Here is a 21598-nt window from a genome sequence, read left to right on the forward strand (position 1 = left end):
CGTCTACTGGTTGTTGGTATCTTCAGGTCTCAGCCAGTCAGGAGAAGGAGCACCCAGGACCGCACTAAAAATCCTGTAAAAAAGCCCAAAGGCTCCATAGACGTGCCAATAAGAAAACTGCTTTTACTGCCAACCTGGAACATTCATACGAGATACTGGATATCTTCACTGGATAACATTGCATAACACCACTACTTCCCAGCTCTACTCACATCTCTCCTTCCACTAATCCCGAGTGCCAAGTACTGACGGTGCACACACTGATAACACTACTGTAGCGTCTAGAGTCCATCAATGCCAGAAGATGAAACTTCCACGTTTATAACATATTCATGTGATGGTGTAAAGCCTTCAATAAAATAGCTCACACACTGAATACGCACCGCACATACACCACTTACACACTAAATACATGCCGCACATACACCACTCACACACTGACTACATGCCGCACATACACCACTAACACACTGACTACATGCCGCACATACACCACTCACACACTAAATACATGCTGCACATACACCACTCACACACTGACTACATGCCGCACATACACCACTTACACACTAAATACATGCCGCACATACACCACTCACACACTGAATACGCACCGCACATACACCACTTACACACTGACTACATGCCGCACATACACCACTCACACACTGACTACATGCCGCACATACACCACTTACACACTGACTACATGCCGCACATACACCACTCACACACTGACTACATGCCGCACATACACCACTCACACACTGACTACATGCCGCACATACACCACTCACACACTGACTACATGCCGCACATACACCACTTACACACTAAATACATGCCGCACATACACCACTCACACACTGACTACATGCCGCACATACACCACTAACACACTGACTACATGCCGCACATACACCACTAACACACTGACTACATGCCGCACATACACCACTAACACACTGACTACATGACGCACATACACCACTTACACACTGACTACATGACGCACATACACCACTCACACACTGACTACATGACGCACATACACCACTCACACACTGACTACATGACGCACATACAGCACTTACACACTGACTAAATGCCGCACATACACCACTTATACACTGACTAAATGCCGCACATACATCACTCACACACCGACTACATGCTGACTAGGTTTATTATGAGTGACTGACATCTGGGACCCCACTAACTGTGGACTATTCAATGGGGTCATTCAATTCAGTTCCCTGCACAGCCAGGCAGCCCAGGGACCCAGAGGAGGGGGAAAAGCATGAAGAGGACACAGCGCTTCATCTCCATTATTCTTATGATTGATACAAGTCCCAGGGGTTGGACCTCCACAATCATAAGAGTGATGATATATTCTGGGGGGGGGGGGGGGGGGAGAGGGGGGGCTATAAAAAGAATCAGTAATCTTTATTTACTAGCTAATCTACTCTCCCCTGTTGAGCTCTGGTCCAGACACACAGTCAGATCTCCCTAGAAGTGTGAAGACCCGCTGCTCCCTTCAGTTGTCCAGTAATAAGCACATCTTCCGTGTAATAAGTGATATGATGGAAGCGTATGGCCGATACAGCAATTGTTTGCACAGCCCTGCCTGCATGACTGTCGAGCCTTGTAACAGGCCCTGTAAAGGAGTGCCAATCTATAAGATTGGTACCTGTTTACTGTGCACATGAGGCCAGCCCATCAGGCCTTGGACAGGCAAGCTGATGTCCGATCTAGTAGATCAGCGCTCATTATAAGGAGCCTTTAAGAGACTGTTTGGATAGTCACTGAACTGTTTATGTGTCCCTTCACTTACATCAGCCGCACGTCTCTTGTTTGCACAAGGAGGTGTGTGGCCAACTAACAATGACTCTTAGGGCCATACAATCCCAGCGATCAGCTGACCAACCAGCGCTAGCTTATTCATTGATCGGTCGTTGGGTCTTTTGCACATGGCAAAGAAGGAGGGAACTTCAGTTATGGCAGTGGAGGTACTCCGAATGCAAGAACGACAGGAAGAAAACTTAAGTGCCATGGGCATTTTCTAGTTGCCACCTGACTGATATTTTGCCATAACTAATAAAGGGGGACAGCTTCATGTATCTGTTAGTCTGGACATCCCTATCTGTCTCTCCACCGCTGAACGCTTTCAATGCCTTTGGCCCTTTTGGCTCAACATGGAGTTGGCAGCTTAGCAATTCTGCTGACATAACCCAACCCAGGAATTTGAGAGCACTAAGCAGTATTAAATTCAAGTTTCTAAGCAATAGATAATACGATTTACCAGATTTTCCTATACATCAGCTTAGCCCAGACCTATTATAAAGACCCATCATATAAATAAGAAAATTTGCTTTTTATTCTGCCGAGTGCTCAATTCTCCTTGGTCACAAGTTCTTCTATTACTCATTGATTCTATTCTAAGGCCGATACCTTCTTCACTTCCGTGCTAAAGCAGTGGAAACAACTGGTTCCTCTATATATTCTTAAAGTCCCTTGGCATACGATTTCTCTATCTGAACTGCGCTCTTTTTAGAAGCCATCCATCCATCCCCATCACAGTGCTTATGTAGTTATCCTACCGCAGAAAAGGGCACAAGACTCGGAGTCGGCTCAGGGATAAGTGCACCTAGAGACTTGGGAAAACAAGTGTGACTTGTCAGGACGATGAAGGTTACATTACCTGCAGAATTTCAGGGACGGGCATTTAAAGGGACATGCGTTCCCTTCCAAATCCAGACAAGGGGGACATTTTAAAGGAAACACAAGACTTTTCCAAGTGAGCGGTTTCTTGTAAGGAGTTCTAAATAAAATGCACCTGGGGAAAAGTACTTAACAAGTACTGCATGGAGATCCATTCATTACACAGTAGAAGGCTTAGCCTCACTTTTATATAGTTCATAATCGCGACTTCTCTGTGCCTACGAATAGACTGAGCATAGATCAATTGCTTCGATCAATGCTCTATTTAGTTCTGGTGAATAGGTTAGTGTTGACACTGGTATGAACTCTGTACACCCTAAGGCTATGTTCACACAACGTATATATTTTCGTAAAACCACAGCCGTTGTACGTTACCTTTCCTTCTATGGGATCCCGGCCAGAGCATATACACATAGTATATGCTCTGGCCGAGATCCCTCCCGGCGCTGCAAACAACTGACATATCAGTTTTCTGCGGCCGCTATTCAGTGAATAGCGGCCGCAGAAAACCATGTCAGTGCACACTATGAAGCAATCGGCTCCGGCCGCAAGCTCCATAGTGTGCTGTGGGGAGTTCTGATGTGGACGCACATGTATGCGCCCACATCAGAACTCTGCGGCCCGAAAGATCATCCGGCCGGTACTGCACTACCAGCTGTTCCGTAACCCGGCGGGGTCATGGAACGGCCGGTCTCATATGATGTAAGAACATAGCCTAAGGGTACTACTACATGGGCGATGGGGGCCCGATAACTGTAAACGAGCGCCGATCTGCTAGATCGGCGCTCGTTTACTGGGTCTATTACACGGCCCGATAATTGATTAACAAGAGCTGCATGGACATCGTTACCGATGTCCTTGCAGCCCTTGCTTTAACGGCATACATTATCTGTCCATGGTCCAGGGCTCTTGCGGTCTGCTTCTTCCTGGGTCCCGCACACTGCAGCTTCAGAGTGGACTGTCTTAGCTAACAGGCCGCTGTGAAGCTGCAGCACGCAGAACCCGGGGAGAAGCAGAGTGCAGGAGAAGCCCTGGATCATGGATAGGTAATGTATGTACTTTGCAAATTGTCAGCTGCTGGCCGTGCACCGCTATTACATGTAGCGATGCGCGGTCGGTGCCCGACAATTATAGGTCCAAATCTATATCAACGATCAGCTGATGATCATATTAATCGGCTGATCGTTGTGTGTGATTCGTCCGATTATCGTTCTGTGTAATAGGGCCCTAAGGCTATGTTCACACAACGTATATTTTCATAAAAGCATGGCCGTTGTGGCAATCGGCAACAACAGCCGTACTTCTTACGAAAATATATGTTGCTTTGCCTTCTATGGAATCCCGGACGGAGTAAATTCAGTGAGTAGCGGCCGCAGAAAACCCTGTCAGGGCACACTATGGAGCGAGCGGCTCCGGTTGCTTGATCCATAGTGTGTAGTGGGGAGTTCTGATGCGGGTGCGCACAGATGCGCCCGCATCAGAACTCTGCGGCCCTAAAGATCAGGATGATCTTTTCTGAGACTGGCCGTTCTGTGACCCGGCCAGGCCATGGAACGGCCGGTCTCATACTGTGTGTGCTGTGAGAATGTAAAGCCCCTTAACCCACTGCTGCAGGGCTAATACATTACCTGCCTGCACTCCAGCCCACTTCTCCGGCTCCCTGGCGTCCCACTCAGCTAATCCTTGGAGCCAAAGAAGCAGCTAGGAGCGCGGACAGGTAATGTATTCACTAGTTGGCCGGGCAGATGCTAAGTTAAGTAGGACGTGACTAACAGTACAGAGTATGGCAGTGGATGTGCCAGGGTGGGGTATATTATGATGTTTTTTAAAGCATTTATTTGTGTACGGTATATTAAGTGTGAATTGTTCAACAATAAATTTTCAACCTTTTTGGGTGACCAAATGCATGCATCTAAAACCACGGTGGCCAACAGCTGCACAATGCTGCCAATAATTCTGATATCATCATACGGCCACTGGCCACCACATGTGGGCATGACTTTGGAGTATTGCTACTAAACCATGTTTTTGTCTGCTACTCATAAGGGTAAAGAGTGGGAAGGAGCATGAGGAACCTCGTGAGCTCCTTATCTGCAAATTGGTGAAGTAAGAAAAGTTATTACTACATTCTGAACGACCTATTCACTAACAAATATGGCGTTCCCCTTTAAAGCCTGTAACCAAGATCACAAGACTGGCGTTTTCCTTATTAAGTTTGAATAACAAGAGATCATTTTCTACAGAAAAATAAACATGCAATATATGATTTTTTACACCCTATAAACAAAAACAAAAATGCCCCCCAAAGAGCATATACAAAACACCTTTTGGGGTGTCAGATTAAGATAGAGCTATTTATATGGTGAGTCCACCAAGCACCTTGTTCCACTGCCTATTGTGCATCTGGGCCTTATTTACAGGGGTACGCTGTTGGAAAAAATATTGTTTTAAAATCAACTGGTGTCAAAACATTATACACAGTTGTAAATTACTTCTATTTAAAACGCTCAAGTCTTCCAGTACTTATCAGCTGCTGTATGTCCTGCATGAAGTGGTTTATTCTTTCCTGTCTGACACAGTGCTCTCTGCTGCCACCTCTGTCCATCACAGGAACTGTCTATGAGGCTTTGCTACAGTTCTTTTCATGGTGGTGCGGAGAGAGGTGTTAGACTGGAAAGAATACACCACTTCCTGCAAGACATACAGCTTACAAATCTGTATAACTTTCTGACACCAGTTTTTTTTTTCACATGTGTACCCCTTTTATATGAATAGGGTTACACTGAAACCCACAAGTGACCGCAACAAGTTCCCTGTAGTTGCTTGAGTTGGATCGCTCGATATTTGAATACGAAGTTGGATCCAGCCCTAGGCAATCCTGGAAAACATGGATACAGCCTATGACTGTAGTAAGATTCCTTCGAAAAGAAAAAAAAGGGACACAAATATCAAAACAATAACATTTGTGACATACTACCTTTTAGAGTGGGTTCACACATACCATATCCACAGCCGAATTCACGCTGCGAGTTTGCAGCCAAATCCAATGGGGATAGCTTCATTGTCACTTCAAAGAGATTCCATACTAACAGTGGGATTGTCATCCCGCTGCGAGTATGTTAAAGTCAGGCCTATAAGCTAACATATGTGTCTGAGATAGTGGGGTTTCATGTACAGAGCTGCAGATTATGTGGGTGCTATATATATATGCAACAGGAGGTATAAAATAACGTGCTGATTTCCTGTGACTGTGATATGAAAGAGCTATCAGAGCATGGCATATACTCATCTCTACTATGGTTGGAGTCTGCAAGGTATAGATGGTACAGGTGACATGCACCTGTCACTGTCACTCCTGAACATTTCCTGCATTCCGCAGCTACACACATACGTGAAATAACTGGTTGCATAACGCCCCAGCGCTAATGTCAGCTCTTATAGACAAAGGAAATTCATCAGAAAACCCATTTGCAGCACTTCCTAGTTAGCACGCTATATCCGAGCACACAGCTGGGTTATGCTCTATAGCTGGCATAGATTCAGCAGTACTTACTGAGAGACCTGCGAGACACCTTAGCCAATGGTGATAAGAGGCGGATCACATATCCCCAGTCTGGTCTCTATCCTGGTCCCTGTGATGGGCAGCTGGCATCCCCAGGACTCTCTGCACCTAATCGATGGCTTGCAGTGGTGGAGAGCAGCAGTAAATTTCCACTCCAGTTTCCAGTGCTCAGACTCTCTCTTGTTCCATCAGATATAGGCGGTACTGCTTCTGGTCGAACCAGCTCTCTCTGCTGAACTTAGCTGCTCATCACAGGAATGTGTGTAAGACAAAAGACAAAATAAAGCTTCTGCCAAGAGAATCTTCTGAGGTTAAAGTCCCCACATGCAGCAGCAGCGGCGGCGGCGGCAGCAGAGCGCGCTCCAGAAGTGATCCGCCTTGCTGGCTGCAGTTCACCTCTCCTGGGAATGAATAGCTCACATTCTGAAGCCATTATACAAGGAAGGAAGAGCAATACCTGAACAGGACTCCGCTGCCCCCTCTGTTTGGAGCATTTCTCTCCCTGCCAGGCTGGTTATGGAGACAAAGGACGATATTAGGTGCAATGATATATACTTGGCTACATAGCAAGGATTGCAAAGGGAGTTTAATAGAGATGAGCGAACCGGGTTCGGGTTCCAGTCGATCCGAACCCGAACGTTCGGCATTTGATTAGCTGGGGCTGCAGAAGTTGGATAAAGCTCTAAGGTTGTCTGGAAAACATGGATACAGCCAATCACTATATCCATGATTTCCACATAGCCTTAGGGCTTTATCCAACTTCAGCAGCCACCGCTAATCAAATGCCGAAAGTTCAGATTCGGATCGACTCGAGCATGCTCCAGGTTCGCTCATCTCTAGAGTTTAACCCTTAAATGGTTATCTGGGAAATATTGTATTATTTTTTTTTTAATTCTGCCTAGGCAAGTGGTAAAAGTAAAAAACAAAACACAATACTCACCTTTCTGGCTCCTCTGCTGTTTTTTCAGAGCCAGGATCCTTCTGCACAGGACTTTTTAGATCAGATTAGTAATTGCTGGCCCAGCCAATCAATGGCTGAGGTGGTATAGCACTATGGTATGATGGTTCCATCATAGTTATAAAGAGTACAACACTATATACACATCCAAGAAAATCACTTACACTCCTAGAACTTTTGAGGCCCTAACCCAGCACACGCATGCACGATCATTACGATGATGTAATTGTGTGGTGTGTGGGCCTGTTGGCCTCTCGTCACAGGGATTTGTGAAGCACAGCCTAGGGGGGGGGGGGGGGGGGGGGGGGGGGGGGGGGGGTGTCGTCCGTAGCCCTGTTCTTACAGGAGAGAATGACGTTGACAGACAAAGGAGCGAATTGCTCATCGCTCCTTTGTCTGTCAGTATTTTACAGACAGTTCAGAGTGCAGAGGGGCCCCCTATGAGTCATGGGCCCAGAGCAGCCACCTGCCCTGCCCAATGGGAAAGATGGCTCTGCGTGCATCCCACTGCTTTATTATTATGGGAGACACAGGTGCCCATTTTTGAGATTGCAATTGGCCCCTCTGTGATCCGTTGGGATAACTTGCAATTGTGGAACAACTCCTTTAAAGCTGCAGACTTTCAGAACAGACTGGCAGTTGTAGTTCCACAACAGATAGAGGGCCATGGGTGGCAGATGCCAACACTTGTACATGACGGATGACGTACCTACAAACACTGCCTGTAAAGTTCATTCAATACTCTTACTCTTGGCTTACAAGGAGCAGACCTACAATGATAGCAGTCTACCTCAAAAGTCACATTAACATGATTCAGCGTTTTCATGATATAATGTTATAAGTGTTTAGTACAGTACACGAGGACCATTCATTGGACCTCTCCAGGGACTTGCTGAGATGGAGCAATCTATTAGAAAGGCAACTTACAAATATGTGAAGAATGAAATAAATGGTATGGTGGTGGACAGTTTGTATGTGCCATCTACGTTGCAGTATATTCACCCAAGTGTCTGACTAGTGAAAACATTGGAGAAAATACATCTAGGACTTCTTGTATACAGTACTGCCATTGATTGATGCTCCCTGAAATGAGCCTTTAGGCCCTATTCGCATGCAATGATTTTTTTTTTGCAACTGTTGCATCAGTCACAATGCAACACCATAATAACATTACATAGCACAATCTTTATGTCACATAATCAAAGTTGCTATGTAGCCCTAGCCTTGTCGTCACAAGTGATCGATGGATTGTTCATGCAGCCCTTGCAGCCAACTAACAATACTTTTTAGCACTGTGCAATCCTAGCGATTAGCTGACCAGCAAGCTTTTGCTTGTTTAGCAGCAAATAACGTCTTTTACATGGGGCAATGATCAGCCTATTTGATGGAATATTATCCCATACGAAAGGTAATTAAAGGAAATTTGTAACCACAAAAATGCTATATAATCTATCAGCATCAAGGTATACAGCCGAAAATGATGAGTAGATTGAGATATATATATATATATATATATATATATGTTATTTTTATTTATTCTAATCATTTAACTGTGTATTATGTACCTCTGTACTGTATGCATAGAAAAAGCGCTGCGGAATCTGTTGGCGCTATACAAATAAATGTATTATTTTTATATATATATATATATATATATATATATATATATATTCATGGGAAAGGATTCAGTATAACTTTCAATTTATTGATTGAAATCTTAGATTTTTCCATGTTAAGTCCTAAAAACAGAAACAACCGGGGTTTCAATCAATAAGTAACAAGTTACATTAAATGTTATCCCACAAGGATATACATCAAAATGCTCAGCTTTTCCTGCTCTATAACATGATGCATAGATGAGATAACATTTTTACAGTTACCTTTTACCTTTAATAAATTCTTCAAAATAATGCAGATGTATAGGTGCAAGGGTCTAAGCTGGAACAGGCACTGTCACTGTGCCCACATAATTTACTGCCGGGATAATAACAGATGTGACACTGTACAAGGAAATAATCACATTGTAAAAGCTGATAACAAGATATGGCGGCACTACGATGAAAGCCTGGGACACAGTCATAAGGATATCACCTGTGTAGGCTTAGGTCATATATTAGATTTCTAATAATATATGTTTGAATTAAAATAAATATATTTTTATTGGTACTCTTTTATAAAAAGAAGTAGAAAGTTGTTAATTTTCCCAGTCTTTTTTAAAGGGTTAAATGCTAACGTAACATCCCCCCAAATGGTACATACAGAAAGTACAACTTGTCCCACAAAAACAGACCTCATGGAGCTAAGTTGTTGCGAACAAAAATGTAAGCTTCAAAATGCTGAGATGAAGGGGAAAAAAACCAAAAACACAAACATATTTTGTGTGGTCCAGACGGCCAAGTAGGGCTTGGTCCTAAAGGGGTTAAGCAGCTAAAGAAGTAATGCAGTATCACACAAGGAGCGTGGGGGTGTATTCCTTTAAGTTGTTTTACTAGTAGATAACTAACATATCAAAGCCTCGGACCTTTCACCCAACACATTCCACTCATGATTCTTTACACATTGATTTTCTAGGAATTGTTGGTCTATTTTAAGTGTAGGGGTACAAAAAAAAAAAAAACTACATGATTTCTAGATGTAACAATGCTAAATGAGAGTCTAATAGAGTAACAAGCTAAATAAAGCTAAAATACTACAAGTGAGGACATGCTATAGCTTACTGCATAATGACTGATATGGAAATACAGTGTATGTGATTACACATTCCTAAATAGGGAAGATAAGACAAAGTCTGCTTAAAGTGATACGGTCACCCCCTTAGGGTCCTATTCCACAGGCCGATGGGGGCCCGATCAATAATGTAAACAAGCGCCGATCTGCTAGATCGGCACTCATTTACTAGGCCTATTCCGAGGCCCGATAATCGTTTAGCGAGGGCTGCAGGGACATCGTTAACGATGTCCTTGCAGCCCTTGTTTTAAAACCATACATTACTCACACATGCTGCAGGTCTTCTCCCACGCTCCTTCTTCCTCCCGGTCCCGTACGCAGCATCAGCTTCGGTGCGGCTTGAGCTGACAGACCCATCAGCCAATCACTGGCTGCAGCGGTCCTGGCCAGTGATTGGCTGAGCGGTCTGTCAGCTCAGGCCGCACCGAAGCTGCTGCGCGCGGGATCGGGAGGAAGAAGGAGCGTGGGAGAAGACCTGCAGCATGTGTGGGTAATGTATGGTGCTTTTGGGAGCGTCAGTCGCTGCCGCGCATCGCTATTCCACACAGCGATGCGAGGTCGGTGCCCGACGATTTTAGGTTTAAACCTAAATAAACAATCAGCCGATGACATGATTATAAGCTCATCATTGTCTCTATTCCACGGAGCGATAATCGGCCAAATCGGGCGGATTCGGCCGATTCTCGCTCCGTGGAGTAGGCCCCTTACTCTATGTAAGCAAATATACCTGATGGTACATTTGCTTTAAAAAAAAAGTTATAAAGTTACAAAGTAATGAAACTTTATCAAACCAATGTGTTACCATTTTCATAACCCTAGTACCCCTTTTAGACTTTTTGCTACACCCTATACAGTACTGAAAGTGGTGACTTTTCATTGGGTCTATGAAGTGCATCTTCGGCAAAAAGGTTCAGCACAATGTGAAGTAAAAGATGGGATCATTTTAGCAACTTCTGCTGCACAGTCCAATAGCATTTGCAGTAGTGTTAGCAGTCCTGGTACTTAGTACCTGCCTCGGCCATATGGGCAGCCCCTTCAAACCATAAGAACTTCCACCCTGTAGATTGGCGCACATTTAGGGTGCGTTCACACCTACAGGATCTGCAGCTGATTTTCTGCAGCAGATTTCAGTTAAATAACTGAACACAGCATCAGATTTGATGCTGTGTTCAGTTATTTAACTGAAATCTGCTGCAGAAAATCAGCTGCAGATCCTGTAGGTGTGAACGCACCATTAAGGAGCCTTTCGACAGCACAATTTTTGTGAGGGCAAGGCTGCACGAGCAAATGCGCATCCTCTGTTTACATACAATAATGATTTTTGGGCCTACAGCATTTTTCGTGTTTCTTGGCTGTGCGCTAGGCCCTTTTATATATGCGTCCGTACATGACCCCATATTGGACCGTGTAAAAGGACACTTAGGACACGTCAGGAGAGGCTGACTAATCTTATTTCAAGCTCTAGAGATTTTAGTCATAAAGAGTATCATTCCCGAAACCTATCACCCAACTCTAAAACACCAGGCCTCAGGGTCAGCTATTCATCATACATAGTGGATGGCGGATTAACAACGGGTGTGGCCCTGATCATACGTGTCATTACACTGAGTAATATGCCATTAAATCTGGTCAGCTTGTAAAGCTCAAAGCTGCTGAGTCCTTTAATACAATTAATGCATGACAATTCTTTTGTCCTTGAAGAGAACTTCGCCAGATAAGATTCTTTACCTTAAGGTTTATGCAATTTCCTAAGAAAGCTGAATCAGATGATGGAACATCTTCCATTAGATGACCATCATAAAGCACCAGCGAACCGGATGAATACTGGAGAGTTTGATGTAAAGTAGTGCTCATGGGAACAGTTGGATTTTCACTGTCCGACCCTTTAGTTCTCGGGGAACATGGACATGCATAGATTTGTATGGGGAAATTGGGGAAGACAACTTGTTTGACTAATGCTATCTTAAGTGCTTGTCGCTAGGTTTTTGGGACACTAAGCCATAAGAATGTCCTACAGACCTATAAAACACAATGATTTTTGATGGCACCATTTTTCAGAAGTACAGCCATATGACTCTCAACGGATATAATCCTGGGCCCCTATATTTGAACTGCACACCCTCAGAAACAGCAGCATGATGGACCATATTGAGTTGTACTGAGAAGTGTAAGTGAGTAGGATCAGACACTCCATTGGGTACCTCCATCACACAGTTTTTTCCCATCATTGGAGTAGAATAATGGAACCTCTGACAGAGGGGAAAACCCTGATCTTCTTCCTATTGTTGGCAGCATGTAATCTGGTTTCTCAGTGAGCAGATAGAAAAGTCCATTGAATTAGTGGCAGAGGAAGAGGAAGAATTGGATGCTAAGTGGAGAAAGAAGTACTTTTCTTTATTGATAGTACATCAATATATTGTATATTGCAATTCTTTCTTTCTTTGTTCCTTTGTAACTTATTTCACTTCACTGGGAGGGTCACAAGCAAGTATGGACATAAAAACCTGGATTTTTTTTTTCTTTAATCGTGTTATGAGGTTAGTTAGAAAATTACGGAAAGTATTAAAAAAAAAAAGCAGATGAGCCTGCAACGTGCTGCACAGGCAATCTGGTATAAATGAGCAATTTCCTTCAAGAAAAGGTCATTTGAGTTAAAAGGGGATTCTATGTCTATTACTCTATGACTATAATCTGCATTAGCACAGATTTAGGTGGTCTCCAGGAACATACACCTTCAGCCATAGAGTTAAGCAGTGAATGATGTTTCACCAAACTGCATAAATAAGAAGGGACTATATATTGTATCTTAACAGAGACAAATGCCCCTTTCTCTTTCCAGACTCACTTTCTGCTGCCCCTACCCACCCTATCAAAAAGCACTATCACTTTACTTACATGCTGGCCATAAACGTCTATGGAGAAGAGAAGAGGTAAGACAAATGGAGGAGGGGAAACTGGCTAGAGAGAGCCTAAAACAGACACAGACTGCAGAGAGATTACAGGAACTTTTTCAGAGTATAAAATCTAAGGCCAGTGCTTGATTCACAGCAACACTGCTCAGGTCTGCTCTATAATGTCCTCCATACTGCTATTTCTGAGAATGTGCTATAGAGATAGAAGAGCAGGACCTCCACTTCTGTGTGTTGTGTTGGAAAGATCATATGTCAGGCTTATCCGGAAAAGGTACCTGAAACAACAGGTAGGCTTTAAAGAGAACCAGAAACATAGGTGGTCCTTGAGGTCAGAACCCTTCCCATTAAAACATAATGACATACTAGTGATATGCCATCATATTATAAGCTAGGAATACCAATAATGCATTTTTGTCACTTATAAAAACGACATGTCAAAATGTTTAATCAATCAACACTCCCACCAATTTCTACATATAGCGCATAACACCACAATCGTTTCCTATACTCAATCACTTGCGCCTATGGTGAGTCTTATAGACAGCACTTCTAGGGATCTGCTACCAGAGAATGTACAGGGTGTTATTAGTAAGGTGCAGTAATGAGAACATGTTCCTATACATTACCATCCAGCAGATGCAGATTAGTCATCAGTATAAAGATAGTGTGCGGCACATACAGCTATTTTAAACTGGTCTATAAAATTCTGCAAATTTCTGTGCAAGTATGTACTGAGACCTACTGCCTAGGAAATCATAATCTCTGTATTTCAGTAGTTTACATCTTCCATAACAAGAGAAACCTGATCCTTAAAATTAGGAGGGAAAAAGCATCTCCTAAAGTAAGGCTGTGTCCACACTGTTAACTTAGTACACGCTATGTATATGTCAATAGTGAGTACATTCGGGCCATTTCTGTCATGTGCACATTTTTGAGTCATGCTAAATAAATGTATATACGTACGTGCGGGACTGAATGGGCCCACTGCTGTTACAGTACACGTCACATTACTCACCTCACTTATCCTCGAGCGCTGCCATCACCAAGTCCCTGATGATCACCACTTGCTGGTCTTGTCCTGACACAGGTAATTCTGGCTCAGCTCACAGAATAATATTTTTTCCCCTTATTTCCTAATGCTACAGGAATGTAGCTATGACATTATTATATCCTTTGAATAGAGAGGTGCTGCAGATCACTGCATGGTTGGGTGGCAGGACGCTGCTGTCTAGTGTTACAAGGTGGAGAAGCTCCAGCGCCATCAGTAAAAACAGTGACTTTTATAGTGAGACACCATTAATGCACAGGACACATGGAGGCTGACACCAACACGTTCCAGGGCCATGACCTACAGGGGCTCGAAACACATTGGCGTCAGCTTTTTATGTGTCCTTTGCACTAATGTTGCCTTGGGCACCATACTATTTCCTGATACTATTTATCCCGGGATATGAGGTACCCCATGTAATCAGAATAGAAGACATAGATGAACACCCATTATAGTAGAAGCCAACATGTTGTTGTAATACACTTGCATGTGCACTTGGACCATATGCAGTAAGTAGTACAGAAGTACTGTAAGTACAGCAACAAATTCAGAAGTACATATGTTCCACCAAAGGGCAACCGCACCACAATGCAACTGGATGGAGAACATGGAATTAGGCACTTTTCCACATCAGTAATCTTAGGGTGTACCCTGGGATTTCTTATGCAGATTCTCACTTTGCATGCCGCAGATGGGGGTAATCCGCATTCTGACCACCCAGAAATGTGTCCATTGGTGACATGACCCTTTATTTTGCCACTAATGGTCATGAAATACCATCTTGTGAACCGGGCTGTACTCTACCCCCTTCCTTTCTCCTTATGGAGCACATTCTATTCATACCTCTCTAATCTTCATGTGGGACATTTAATATTCTTTCCACATTTTGATGTAAAATTGAAAACACTGTCTCTTTGTTTGGTAGCCTACATCTCCGTCACTACATAAGGCAGGTAATACAATGTCACATTATTGTACAGACTGGTCCCAGCAGTGAATTTAGTAGGAAAAATAATGGAGCGCTTATACTTGGGGAGAAAGTGAACCTGTCACCAACACAAGCTGCTTTAGTTGTGAAACGTCAGTGAAATTCCCACTAAACACTGAGGTGGGGGGAGCTGCACTTAGGCTCTGTTCACACTGTGGTTTTTGTATCGGTTTGGCACATGTGATGGGAAAGTCTCCTGATGTGTGCCCCAAATACAAAGTCCCATAAAGTTACATGTGACTCATAGGCTCCTGTGTTAAAGAGGCTTTGCTGTTGTTTAAGGATAAAAACAAAAAAAACTGTATACAGAAAAACCTGTACTCACCCCTAGATACACTAGTGTGTAGATGTCCCCTACCGGAAGGGGTGCACATGAGACTGCAGCCAGTAACCAACATCAACAGCTACTTCCTGTATGTATGTCACATGACTGCTGAGGCTTGTGACTGGCTGCACAATGTATACAACATAGGGGGCAGGGCAGGCGTCAGCACAGGGCTTACCCGGGCAAGTGCAGGCGCCCACAGCCCACAGGGAGAGCGGGTTGTATATCAGAAGACACAGGAGATGGAGCAGGACTTACACAGAGAGAGAAAAGGGTGAAGGACCTGATCACATGACTAGAAGGTCCTCAACCTTAGGGCCCTATTCCACCAGATGATTATCGTTTGCATAATCGTTAACGATTAACGATCTCAAACGACCGCTATTGCGAAAGACCTGAAAACGTTTTCTCATTTCCATGGAATGATAATGGTTACTTATGATCGTAATTGCGATAGTTTTTCTTCGCTATTGCGTTCGTATCTATTGTGAACGACCGAACAACGTCTTATTCAATGCGAACTATTTGCGAACGAGCAACGATAAAAATAGGTCCAGATCTTATAAAGCGATCAACGATTTCTAGTTCGGTCGTTAATCGTTAACTGCATTTCAACCGAACGATTATCGTTTAGATTCGAACGATTTAACGATAATCTGAACGATAATCGTCCAGTGGAATAGGGCCCTTACAGTTTTGAGATTGGCCGGGCAGAGAGGAAGAGGGAGAAGACTGAGCTGTAAGTGCTGTGTGTCAGTGTCTGAGTGTGTCTGTGTCAGTCAGTCAGTGTCTGCTTCACTCTGACAGTGTCAGCCAGGCAGTCAGTGTCAGTCAGTTAGTGTCCATAATGTATTCATGTGTTCATGTATCGTTGTGGTGTCTCAAGTGATTGTGCATAGTGTGTGGGTGATGGGTGCATAGTGGATGGATGAGGGGCCCGCTGAGGCTCTGTCACCCGAGGGCCAGCAAAAACCTGGAGCCGGCCCTGATATGTGCTTACTCAGACATAACATACACACATAATGCTATATACATATAAGTACAGAAAACACACAACCATGGTATTCGGTAGTATAAGAGCCAATAGCATAGCTGCCGTAAGGATCCATACACTGAATGTGCATTTCTAGCAGCTGGAAATCCTGCTTCAGGCCAAATTCTCACATACCTAGAAACGCCTAAAAAGATGCCAATGTGTTTCTAGTGCGTCACGCATTCTTAATCATGGCTGCAGGTTCCATGGAGGCCTCAGTGTAAAGAACTGTCTGACACTAAGGGGTTAACATAGCGGTACTCCACCATAGGCCTAACACATAACCCTATTCCCCATCGGTATACATCTTAATGGATGGCTGTATTGTTTCTTCGCTAAATTACATTTTTAGAGATGAATGTTCCAATAAATATATATGTGTATATATCCAATTCCATCCGTGCTGACTTATGTATCGATGGGCAGCTGTACAAAGTTTCTTCATTCATAGGCAGTTTGTCCAAAGACTGATATGAGTCAATGGGTGTGGATATAAAACAATAGCAAGAATGGCGAACACAATAAAGCTGGAATACCTTCGCACTGTATCACATAACTCTGGTGTGTCACAAGGAAAGTGCAATGCACAAATACACCCTACTATACATAATAAACTAGCACCACTATTACAGGAATAGCACACTTACACGCTCACACACTGTCTGATCACAGGGGCCATATAGCCTCAGCCGCACAGTCCTCTCCATCCCTGCCTGTCTACTTCCCTATCATTAGTGCAGGGAGAGAACAGGAAGCTGAACAGTGTTCAGCCTCCTGTACCGCCAGGCCAATGCTAGAGCATGGAGGGGTGAGTACTCATCTGGACCCCAAGTATGTTGAATCAGGAATTTGGACATTAATCCATTAGACCTCCACAAATACTAGCATGAAACCCTTCATTACCTTAGACTACCAAGGTTTTTTACATTAACCCTTCCTATACCCGAGACCACCAGAGATTAACCTTTTCTATGTCCTAGATCCCAGGATCCTGACATTACCACTTTCTGCCCTGGACCACCAGGGATGCAGAAACTTTTACTGCCCTAACGTGAGGATTCGTCATTAACCTCTTCACTATCCTAGATCACTCGGCATGCAAATATTACAGTGTTACGTTTTTAAAAAGCAAAAACTTTATAGAGACACATCAAAACTTTTAACTGGTCAGGGTCTGTGTGCTGAGACCCCCACCAATCATAAGAACAAGTACAGAGAAGTCCTCTAATACATGCCCCTCATCCCCCCTTCTGCCATAGATAAGTTAGGTCTTTTGAGGCAGATCCTGACAGTAATCCATGTTTGCTATAGACTGTTTCAGACACATTCAAGGGGTTATCCCGGCATAGAAGAACATGGCTGCTTTCTTCCAGAAAAAGCACTTCTCCTATCCTCAGAATAGGTGTGGATTTTGCAGCTCAGTTTTATTGAAGTAAAAGGAGCAAAATTGTAATACCACACACAACCTGAGGACAGGGGTGGCACTGTTTTTGTAATAATGTAGCTGTGCTTTTTTAATCCCTTTATTGCAGCAGATCACCAGAGTTGCAGACATGAACCCTTTCTCTCTCCTAGATGCCATGTTGCCATTAACCTATTAACTACCTGGACTATTTGCTGCTACGTATGTGGTGCTGCACATCCAGCTCCCCTATCCCCTCCACCACTATGGGGGCTCCAGGAGCTGTATATCTGATGCACACTAGTATATTCGATCAGAATGGAGTTACACAGGACTGTAATGATGTGGCCGGTGAGGGAACAGATGCTGTGGAGCTTCCATACAAACATAGTGATTCCACATATTACCTGGTATGATCATTATAGGAGGAGCGTCCTGATGATAAACACATATGTGATGGGAAGCACCGCCGGCAGAGTGTGTACTGTGCACTATAGAGCACATGCAGTGTGTGTCACCCATGCTGATAACACAATGGTGTCACTTGGCCGGATGCCCAGATAACATTGTGTAGAGCACAGGAAAGGCCAAAGCTTAGTAACCCTATCATCAGTAAGATCACATGCTGCTCTATGTAAATAGACAGACAATACTTCACTCTAACAATGATGCATCACATTCATACAATATGGACGGCGCTCCCCCCCCCCCCCCCCTGTACAGTATGTAGAATACATTTACAGATGCTTATTAGTTACAGGATTCTGCCCATCTCATATAGTGTGGCCACACACAGGGGGCGCTCCACTAGTGCTGCCGCCCTTTCACTCTCCCAGATGGTGCTCTCACTCTCAAGGACCCTCATAGATACATGTACACTCCCCTGAGATGAAGTGTGAACTGATCATCAAGTGTCATTTATAGCTTCCCCTATGGTGGCGCTGCAGGGAAATATAAATACTGACACCAGGTTCAAGTCTGCAGCTGATCACAGGGGATGCTCTGTGTGTAGCCTAATATTTGGGGACCCTTCAAGCACATTCATTCTCCATTTGTGCCCCCATCACTATATCACACCCATCTGTGCCCCATCACTATATCAGACTCATCTATGCCCCCATCACTATATTACACACATCTGTGCCCCATCACTATATCAGACTCATCTATGCCCCCATCACTATATTACACACATCTGTGCCCCATCACTATATCACACACATCACTATATCAGACTCATCTGTGCCCCATCACTATATCACACACATCACTATATCAGACTCATCTGTGCCCCATCACTATACCACACCCATCTGTGCCCCCATCACTATATTACACCCATCTGTGCCCCCATCACTATATTACACACATCTGTGCCCCATCACTATATCACACCCATCTGTGCCCCCATCACTATATTACACACATCTGTGCCCCATCACTATATCACACACATCACTATATCAGACTCATCTGTGCCCCATCACTATACCACACCCATCTGTGCCCCCATCACTATATTACACCCATCTGTGCCCCCATCACTATATCACACACATCACTATATTAGACTCATCTGTGCCCCATCACTATATCACACCCATCTGTGCCCCATCACTATATCACACCCATCTGTGCCCCATCACTATATTACACCCATCTGTGCCCCATCACTATATTACACACATCTGTGCCCCATCACTATATCACACACATCACTATATCAGACTCATCTGTGCCCCATCACTATATCACACCCATCTGTGCCCCATCACTATATCAGACTCATCTGTGCCCCCATCACTATATTACACACATCTGTGCCCCATCACTATATCACACACATCACTATATCCGACTCATCTGTGCCCCATCACTATACCACACCCATCTGTGCCCCATCACTATATTACACCCATCTGTGCCCCCATCACTATATTACACACATCTGTGCCCCATCACTATATCACACACATCACTATATCAGACTCATCTGTGCCCCATCACTATATCACACCCATCTGTGCCCCATCACTATATTACACCCATCTGTGCCCCCATCACTATATCACACACATCACTATATCAGACTCATCTGTGCCCCCATCACTATATTACACACATCTGTGCCCCATCACTATATCACACCCATCTGTGCCCCATCACTATATCAGACTCATCTGTGCCCCCATCACTATATCACACCAATCTGTGCCCCATCACTATATCACACCCATCTGTGCCCCCATCACTATATTACACACATCTGTGCCCCATCACTATATCACACCCATCTGTGCCCCCATCACTATATTACACACATCTGTGCCCCATCACTATATCACACACATCACTATATCAGACTCATCTGTGCCCCATCACTATACCACACCCATCTGTGCCCCATCACTATATTACACCCATCTGTGCCCCCATCACTATATCACACACATCACTATATCAGACTCATCTGTGCCCCCATCACTATATCACACCAATCTGTGCCCCATCACTATATCACACCCATCTGTGCCCCCATCACTATATTACACACATCTGTGCCCCATCACTATACCACACCCATCTGTGCCCCCATCACTATACCACACCCATCTGTGCCCCATCACTATACCACACCCATCTGTGCCCCATCACTATATCACACCCATCTGTGCCCCCATCACTATATTACACACATCTGTGCCCCCATCACTATATCACACCCATCTGTGCCCCCATCACTATACCACACCCATCTGTGCCCCATCACTATATCACACCCATCTGTGCCCCCATCACTATATTACACACATCTGTGCCCCCATCACTATATCACACCCATCTGTGCCCCCATCACTATACCACACCTATCTGTGCACCATCACTATATCACACCCATCTGTGCCCCATCACTATACCACACACATCTGTGCCCCATCACTACATCACACACATCTGTGCCCCATCACTATATCACACACATCTGTGCCCCATCACTATATCACACCCATCTGTGCCCCCATCACTATATCACACCCATCTGTGCCCCCATCACTATATCACACCCATCTGTGCCCCCATCACTATATCACACCTATCTGTGCCCCCATCACTATATTACACACATCTGTGCCCCCATCACTATACCACACCCATCTGTGCCCCATCACTATACCACACCCATCTGTGCCCCACCACTATATCACACCTATCTGTGCCCCATCACTATATCACACACATCTGTGCCCCATCACTATATCACACCCATCTGTGCCCCCATCACTATATCACACCCATCTGTGCCCCCATCACTATATCACACCCATCTGTGCCCCCATCACTATATCACACCTATCTGTGCCCCCATCACTATATTACACACATCTGTGCCCCCATCACTATACCACACCCATCTGTGCCCCATCACTATACCACACCCATCTGTGCCCCACCACTACATCACACATACAATCCTCTCCCACCACAATGGAGTGGCCCCCCCTGACTGGAGCAGCCCTGTAGCCACACCCACTGTACAACTACACCGTGAACGGCCAGGACAGCTCTCCAGCTGCTGCTAAACTACATTTCCCATAATGCATCACCTAATAGGCCTCCCTGGGTAAACTGGAACTTGTAGTTCCACAGACGCCTGATAGTTTGCAGCTCAGCTATATAAGCATCTCTCCTAACACTGTGTCCGGGAGGCCCGAGGCCATCAGCCCCGACATCAGCACCGGCCCGTGCCGTACACAAGTCACCTGACCCTTGCGAGACAACGGTATAAATATAAGGGCGACAGACCTGTCCGTGTCCCCCGCAGACTCCGAGCTCCCACCTCTTGTGTCAGGAAGAGCTGGCGCTTCCGTACTGGGCTGCCCAGCGAATGACACTGAGCCGCTTCCATGGCAACAGCAATGAG

At 44.6% G+C, this 21598-nt stretch overlaps 1 protein-coding gene across 4 annotated transcripts in view; it reads right to left on the reverse strand.

The window, feature by feature from the left end:
- The window catches only part of CAB39L (calcium binding protein 39 like), a 64856-nt gene extending 43274 nt beyond the window's left edge, over positions 1 to 21582 (reverse strand). Inside the window, exon 1 of one of the 4 annotated variants that reach the window (XM_069970019.1) lies at positions 21481 to 21582. The gene's annotated coding sequence lies outside the window, so the exon portion shown is untranslated. Of the gene's footprint in view, positions 1 to 6274; positions 6544 to 14771; positions 14839 to 15241; positions 15331 to 21480 lie in introns of those variants that run through there. The other 3 variants (XM_069970021.1, XM_069970022.1, XM_069970020.1) reach the window with 3 other exon arrangements.
- Between the last annotated feature and the right edge of the window lie 16 nt (positions 21583 to 21598).

The sequence above is a fragment of the Dendropsophus ebraccatus genome, chromosome 5, assembly GCF_027789765.1.
Source record: "Dendropsophus ebraccatus isolate aDenEbr1 chromosome 5, aDenEbr1.pat, whole genome shotgun sequence".
In the NCBI taxonomy this organism is placed as follows: domain Eukaryota; kingdom Metazoa; phylum Chordata; class Amphibia; order Anura; family Hylidae; genus Dendropsophus; species Dendropsophus ebraccatus.